This window comes from Tenrec ecaudatus, chromosome 1, assembly GCF_050624435.1.
Source record: "Tenrec ecaudatus isolate mTenEca1 chromosome 1, mTenEca1.hap1, whole genome shotgun sequence".
In the NCBI taxonomy this organism is placed as follows: Eukaryota; Metazoa; Chordata; class Mammalia; order Afrosoricida; family Tenrecidae; genus Tenrec; species Tenrec ecaudatus.
The window spans coordinates 181,836,658-181,845,136 of record NC_134530.1 but is presented as its reverse complement, the minus strand read 5'-3'; positions in this window follow the sequence as shown (position 1 = coordinate 181,845,136).

The following is an 8,479-nucleotide window of genomic DNA, read 5'->3' as shown; positions in this document are numbered from 1 at the left end:
ATTTTCATATATTTACATAATATTCCATTGTTTGGGCATGCTTTAATTTTTTAACCATTTCTGTGGACCATACAGAGGAGCCCTGGTGGCATCATGAGTTACGTATTTCACTGAAAACTACAAGCTCAGAGGTTTGAAACCACCAGTCACTCCATGGGAGAAAGATGAGGCTTTCTACTCCCATGTATAGTTACAGTCTCAGAAACCCATAGCAGTAGTTCTATACATGCCTATAAGTTAGCATTGAGTCTATGGCGGTGAAACTGGAATTTGTTTTTGCCTTAAAGTTTTTTTGATCATTCAGAGTCAATGAATTATGTGGGCTATAACAAATTGTGAATAGTATTATGAAGAATAGGAATTATGAGGAATAATTATGCTCATTCAGAATCTGCCCATAGAGCAAGAAGTCATTCAAACAGAACAAGGGGGTATTTCTTGGTTCAAAACCAGGGAAGGCATACATCAGCATTGTATCTTCTTGGTGAGCAAATTATTCAACACACTGGATTATATACAAAAGAACACTGCCACAGGATTGGAGGAAGACTAATGAATAAGTTAGGATATACTAAAGAAACTGCTTGCTGAAATCAAAGAGGACTTGCAGAGGTTACTGAGGAATATCAAAGATAATGGCCTGCAGGATGGTTTAGACTTCAACATATAGAAAAAAATCCTTATAACTAGGTCAGTAACCGGATCATGACAAATGGAGAAACATCTGAAGTTGTTACAGATTTCATTTTACTTGGATCCGCAATCAATACCCATGGAAGCAACAGTCAAGAAATCAAGCACTGTGCAAAGCTTCTGAAAAAATCTCCTTAAAATGTTAGCGAAAAGAAGTCACCTTGAGGATCACGGTGATCCTGAGTCAAGGCGTGGTATTTTCAAACACCTTCTAGTTGTAGAAGCTGGACAATGCAAAACGAAGACCAACGAAGAATCAGTGCGTTTACATTATGGTGTTGGCAAATAATATTAAGTATACCATAGACTGCCAGAAGAATGAAGACATCTGTCATGGAAGAAGTACAGCCAGAACGCTTTATTAGAAGTGAGGATGGTGAGACATTGTCTCATTTACTTTGGACATGCCATCAGGAAGATCCGTCCCTGGAGAAGGATGCCATGCTTGGGAAAGTAGAGGATGAGCGAAAGGAAGCCCCTCCACAAGTTGGATAGACATGCTGAGTTCAAACACAGCAACAACTGTAATGATGGAACAGAACGAGGCCGTGGCTTGCTCTGTTACACATTATGAGTTGGGAACCAACTCAACACCTAACAACAACTTTATACATAAAAGAGTACATGAATTTTTTTCTGAGAAAAGAAAGATCCAGAAAAGTGTACAATATCTTATATTTTGTAAAAACACATGTGTCCAAACTTCTATATATGCTTTTATATATAAGCAAAGAAAAGTTCCCTTCAACATTCTATTTACCCCTACAGAAAGGGAGAATATATCTGATATGTCTGATAATGCTCTACGATCCAGGATATATAAAGGACTCTTAGAACTCAGTAACAAATAGACAAACAATCCAATTAAAATTGGTTGTTGAGCAAAGACTTGAGTAGACATTTCTGCAAAGACGAGTTATAAACAATCAACAAACACCCGAAAAGACGCCCAGAATCGGTCATTCTACCTCCTCTATTCAAGCGAATGCTGAGTACTCAGGGTCATCTCATGTAAGCAGAGTCCAGTTGCACTGGACAGGGTTTCCAAGGCTGCTACCTTTTAGCAGCAGTTTCCAGGTCTTTCTCCTAAGTTACCTCTGAGTAAGTTCAAATGCCTACCTTGTAGCATCACACAGGAACACCTCTTTAATTACACCAAAGCAAGCAGTTGCCAGTTCAGTCCGTTCTGAACACTCCCCAGTGTTCAAGCCGCTGACCTTTGGGCCATTGTGATCAATGTATTTCTGGGTGCATTTGAACCATGCATATTAATTATTAAGGAAATGTAAATCTAAACCACATGACAATATTTCACACACACGATGAGTAATGTAGAAAATTAAAGACAGAAAAATAACCAGTGTTCGCGAGGATGTGGAGAAATTAGAGTGCAAAGTGGTACAGTCACTGGAGAAAGTAGTTTGGGAAGTTTTCCAAAAGTTGAAAATAGAATTGCCGTGTTCTTGTTAGGAGCCATCCCATCCGCTCCACTCATAGCCTCCCTTGGTACAACAGGATGAAGCACTGCCCAGGGCGACTCCATCCTCACAGTTGTTGCTTCTCCTGATACCATGCTCTAAGGAGCATTCTGGCTGTATTCCTTCCCCGACAGATTTATTGGTTCTTCTGCCACTCCATGATACTGTTAAATCTTCGCCAGCCCCACAGTTCAAGTGCAACGATTCTTCTCCAGTCTTCCGTACTCAGTATCCAATGTTCTGATGTGTACGAGGCACTGGAAACACCATCACGTGGGTCAGTTCAAAATAACGTTCTTGCTTTGCCACCCTCTAAAGTGCTCTTGTGCAGCCGACTTACTCAAGGGAAGATGGCGATTGATTTCTTGACTGCTGCTCCTATGAGCATTGATTGTGGATTCAAGCAAGATGAAATCCTTGACGATTTCAAATCTCTCCGTTTTTATCATGCTATGACTGAGTGGACCAGCTGTGAGGATTTTGGTTTTCTTTACGTTTAGTTGTCATCCATATTGAAAGCTGCAATACTTGATCTTCATCAGCAAGTGTTTCATGTCCTCTTCACTTTCAGCTAGCAAGGCTGTGATCTGCATGTGCATGTTGGGGAACCTTCCTTAATCCTGATACTGCGTCCCCCATAGACCCCAGTATCTCAAAGGATTTGCTCAGCATACAGATGGGATCACGGTGGTAAACGACGCAACCTGGCCACTAATTTTCTTGATTTTAAGCACTCAGTATTTCTTGGTTCTGTTCAAATAATTGTCTCTTGGTCCATGTACAGGTTTCACATGAGAACATGAAGTGTTCAGGAATTCCCATTCTTCTCAATGCAATCCAGAATTTGGCAGGATCCATACTGTCGAATGCCTTTGTATAGTCCATAAAAGACAAGTAAACATCTTTCTGGTCTTCTCTGTTTTCAGGCAAGATTCATCTGATGTTGGCAATGATATCTCTTGTTCAAAGTCCTCTTCTGAATAGGGCTTGAATGCCAACCAGTGTGTGTCACTGCACTGAAGCAACTGCTATTAAAGGCTCTTCTGTAAACTTTTACTTGTATATGACATTAATGATCTTCTTTGATAATTTTGGCATTCTATTGGGTCACCATTCTTTGGAATGGGCACAAATATGGTTCTCTACCAGTTGGTTGTGCACATAGCTGGCTTCCAAATCTATTAGCGTAGATGAGTGAGTGCTCCCATTGCACCATCAGCTTGTTTAAACACTTCAAACGACATCCCATCAATTCCTGGGGCCTTGCTTGTCACTGCTGCCATGAGTGTAGTTTGGACTTCTTCCTTCAGGACCTGGGCTCTTGATCATGTGCTACCTCTTTTTGTGTGTTCCTTAACTGTTTGAATCTAGCCGTGTGCTAAAAAGCATTGAAGCCCCTTTCCATGTTACTTTTTCTCTTTTTGTAACCACTCAGGCCAGTGTTTTGATCCGATGGGGATAGAAACCAGAGGAATTTTAGGGCTATGGTCTCTCTCATTTTCTCCCACTCCCTTCCTCGCCCGCTCCACTACAGTATTTGTGAAGAATAATACAGACCAGGGGAAACATATGAAAATAATTGTAAAGTGCATCTCCTCAGAACAGTGCCCCCAGAAAGCCCTTCCTGCCATGTATGTGTGTGGCCTTTCTCCTCTCCCTTCTTATTCTTCCCCCTCCCCCTCTCTACTCCCTTCCCTGCCCTTTCCACAGATGTAGTCCAGATTTCTGTGTATTCCATCTGGAGCAGTCCACATGCATAGTTCTCATTTGCATTGTTGAAAAAGATATTTTCAATGAAGTTACTGATCTTGCAAAACTCTATCATGTGATCTCCAGCTTCTTGCCTATCACCAAGCCATACTTTCCAACTACTGTTCCTTCTTCTTTGTGTCTAACTTTCACATTCCAATCGCCAATAATTATCAATGTAGCTTGTCTGTCAGTTTGTCATAGTGTGATGGCTTGCATGTTGCTGTGATGGTGGAGGTTGTCACAGGTATTTCAAATACCAGCTGGGCCAACTAAGTTGAACAGGTTTAGCAGACTAAGAATAGTCAAGAAGAAGAAATAGGCTGTCCACTTCTAAGAAATTATCCACGAAAAAACCTTATGAATAGCAGCAGAACATTGTTAGAGTTAGTGCCAGAAGACAAGTCTCTCAGATTGGATGGTCCTCAAAATATGACTGAGGAAGAGCTGCCTTCTCAAACTAGAGTCAATCAGAATGAAGTGGATGAAACAAAGCTTTCATTTGCTCATGGGCACAACTCAAAATGAGTACAAACAACTGTATCAACTATAAGTATCTATTCATAATTGGAACTTTGAATGTATGAAGTATGAGTCTAGGAAATTGTGAGTTGTCAAAAATGAAATGGAATGCACAAAGAACAATATCTCTGGCATTAGTGAGGTGAAATGGACTGGAAGTAGCCATTTTGAGTCAGACAATAGCATGGTTTACTAGCCAGTAAGGACAAATTCAGGAGGATTGATATCACATTCATCACCAAAAGAGATCTATTTTGAAGTACAGGCTGTCTGTGATAGGATAATATCTATCTGCATTCACAGAAATCTGATCAATACAACTACTATTCGAATTTACATACCAACCACTAAAGTTAGTGATTAAGAAATTGAAAAATTCTAACTTCTTCAGAATTACCATATGATCTTTGAGATAGCTAACGTTTATTGTGCCAACATGGCCAATGAACACATGTGAGATTAATTGAAGGGCGGAGAGATAAATGGCTTGGAGAGCCTCGCCTTTCTTGTCTCTCACTCTTTGATCTTCAGACCAGTGTGCAGCTGTCTTGTTTTTTCTATGGCTCAAATTGAAAGCTACACTACCTGTGGGACACCTAACCCATGAACGGTTATGCTGTAATTTAAGGTTTCTTCAAGATCTGCTTTGCCACACTATTGGAGTTTACATATCTTGACCTGGGGACTGTCAGATCCTGTCATCTGGATGACTGTTGGTGACTTGCCTTGCTGTTTGCTGCCTGTGCCCGGATAGCCTGAATTGCTCTATAGTAGACTACCCGGCTGCCCTCAAGACTTGAGGGACTGCCAGTGTTTCGCAACTGTCTCATGGGAGTGAGTTGCACTGAGTCATTTGTACTACTTTATAATTTAATTAACTGTTTATTTCATACATTATCTATCTATATAAATATATGTAAAATTATTAGCATCCTGGTTTTATTTCTCTAGAGAACCCTGTCTAACACAATCTTGCAATTCCACTTCTAGGTATATAGTATAAAAAATCATTAAAAAACAATATTTTTACAAGAAAATTCGTAGCAGAACTGTTTATAATTTCCTAAAAGTGTAAACTATCTAAGTGCCCATTAATGGATAAATAGGTAAATGAAATATTGTTATGTACACAAGGAACACTACTCAGCCACAAAGAAGAACAAAGCACTGATACAATGTGGATGAACCTTGAAAATGTTTGGGGAAGTGAAAGGAATCAGACACAGAAGGTTATATATTGTTTGATTCCATTTATAATAAATATGTAGACTATGTAAAATTAGTAAATCATAACATAATAGGTGCTTTTGTAGTGGTAAAACTGTTTTAAAACTACATAGACATGATAATTACACAGCATTATGAATATCCTAAATCTTCCAAATACTCTGGAGTAGATTCCTTTAAATAACAGAAGCCAAACAAATGCAAAAATGAAACCAGAAAATTGCTTGCCATCTAGTCAATTCCAATGCATAGCAGTAGTGACCCTGTGTCACAGAGAAGAACTATCTCATAGAGTTTCCAAGGCTGTAATCTTCATGGAAGTAGACTGCCACACCGTTCTCCAGCAGAGCAGTTGGTGGGTTTGAACAGTACACTCCTCCGTTAGCAGCAAGACCTTCAGACACTGCACTGCCAGGGCTTCTATTTTAAAATAGTAAATGGTTAATTTTATATCATGTGGATTTTACCTCCATTTAAATATAATTCTGCATTTGCTTCTTTTTGTTTGTTTGAAACATATTTCACAAAAGATTTAAGGCAATGTCAGTTTTACTTTTTCTTCTTTTTTTAACATTTTATTAGGGTCTCATACAAATCTTATCACAATCCATACATATACATACATCAATTGTATAAAGCACATCTGTACATTCTTTGCCCTAATCATTTTCAAAGCATTTGCTTTCCACTTAAGCCCTTTGCATCAGGTCCTCTTTACTTTTTCTTCTTTTATAACCACTTAAAACTAGTCTTTAGGTCTGATGGGTTAGGAAGCCAGAGGGATTTTAAGGCTGTAACACCTCTCTCTCTCTCTCTCTCTCTCTCAAATTTTAAAATTAATTTTAAATTGCATGTCCCTTTTATTTGTGTAATATAACACATACAAAGAAAACAGAAATGTAGCTGCACAGCCTAGCTCATTGAAAGAGTGCAGTGTCCCATTAAACACCTGTATGTGTGGATGTGGCTCTCCTCCTCCTCCTCCTCCTCCTTCTCTCCTTTTTAACTTTCCAACCCATCCGCCCTCCCCACCTTCTTGACCCTTCCCTCTCCATCTCCCCCACCCAAGCCCTGGCCTTGTTGTAGTCTTTAAAGCTTTTCCTTTTGATGTGAAAATTATTTCTATTTTTTCCATCATAATAATGCTAACATAAAAATGCTTATCTCTGTGATATCTACTAACTTTGCTGAGCATAGTAACCCTCTAATTGTGTTCCTGTCTTATGGTGTTTGACAGATTCCTCATTTTTTTTAAGGATGCATAATATTCCATTGTGTGTATGCACCAGTGTTTGTTTATGCATTTCCCCTATAGATGGACTTTTTCATTATTTCCATCTTTTTGCTATTGTAAAAATTGCTGAAATAAACATGGATGTGCATATGTCTGTTATTTATTCCTTTAGGGTATATACCAGGAAGATAGATCTCAGGATCATAAAGTATTTGTGTATGCATTTCTATAAGAAAGTACCTTACTGTTTTCCACAGTGATTGTTCAATTCTGCAATCCCACCAACAATGCATGAGCGTTCCAATCTCTCCACATCCTCTCCAGCATTTGTTAGGTGCTGTTTTGGGGTTTTATTGTACGAGTGTCGGTGTAAGGTGCTCTTTCCTTATTTTCTAAGTTTGTACTTCTCTATGGCTAATGAAAGCAAGCGTTTCCTCATATGATTCTTAACTTCCTAGATGTCAACATTAGGAGTTGTCTACTCATGTCTTGTGCTCATTTTTAAATTAGGCTATTTGTATTTTCATTGTTAACATGTTTTAGCTTACCATAGATTTTGAAAATTAGCCCTTTATCTCATATATCATTGCCAAATATTTTTTCCAGCCTGCAGTTTCTATTTTCACTCATCTGATGAAGTCTTTTGATGTATATAAATGCCATATATTTAGCAGGTCCCAAATCCTCTATTTTTTTTAGTCAGGTGGGTGTTTTATTTATGTTTGGTAGTGTATTTATGCCTTGTAGTAGGGCTCCTAAGTTTGTTCCCATTTTTCAATTAGTGATATTTATGATTCTAGGCTTTATATTTAGGTGCTTAATATACCCTGAGTTTGTTTTCGTACATGGTGTGAGGTATGGGTCTTGCATTGAGATCCATTTTTTTACATCAAAAAAGCTGTATCTTCCTTAATGTGTTTTAGTCCTTTATCAGAGAACAGGAGTCTATAGGTGTTTGGTTGTACTTCTGGGTTCTCTGTTCTAATCCATTGGTCTATATATCTGTTGTTGTGCCAATATCAAGCTGTTTTGATTACCATGACCATATCTGGGAACGAATGGCCTACCTGGCTTTTGCTTTTTGATGGTGTTTTGATTACCTTAGGTTTTGTTCCTTCCCATATTTAGTTGGTGATTAAAGTTTCCATTTCTTTGAAGAATTGTGCTGGGATTTAGGTCAGAATTGCATTGAATTTATTGACTTTTTGGTTAATATTGGTATCTTCACTATATTTAGCCTTCCTATCAATAGCATGGAACATTCTTCAATCTACGTAAGTCTCTTTTTGTTTCTCATAGAAAGATTTTATAATTTTCTTCGTATATCTCTTTTATTTCTCTGGGAAGATTTATTCCTAAATACCTAAGTACATTATCTTTTGAGTAGTGATTGTAAATGGTATTGTTCTTTTAGTATCCTTTTCAGAATCATCTTTAATAAAAGAAGAATATGACTGATTTTTGTCTGTTGATCCTCTAATGTAGCTAGCTTTTTAAATTAGTTCTCGCAATTAAAAAATTTAATCTTTGGGATTTTCTTCCTTTTGTTTCACACAAATATTCCTTTATATCCCCC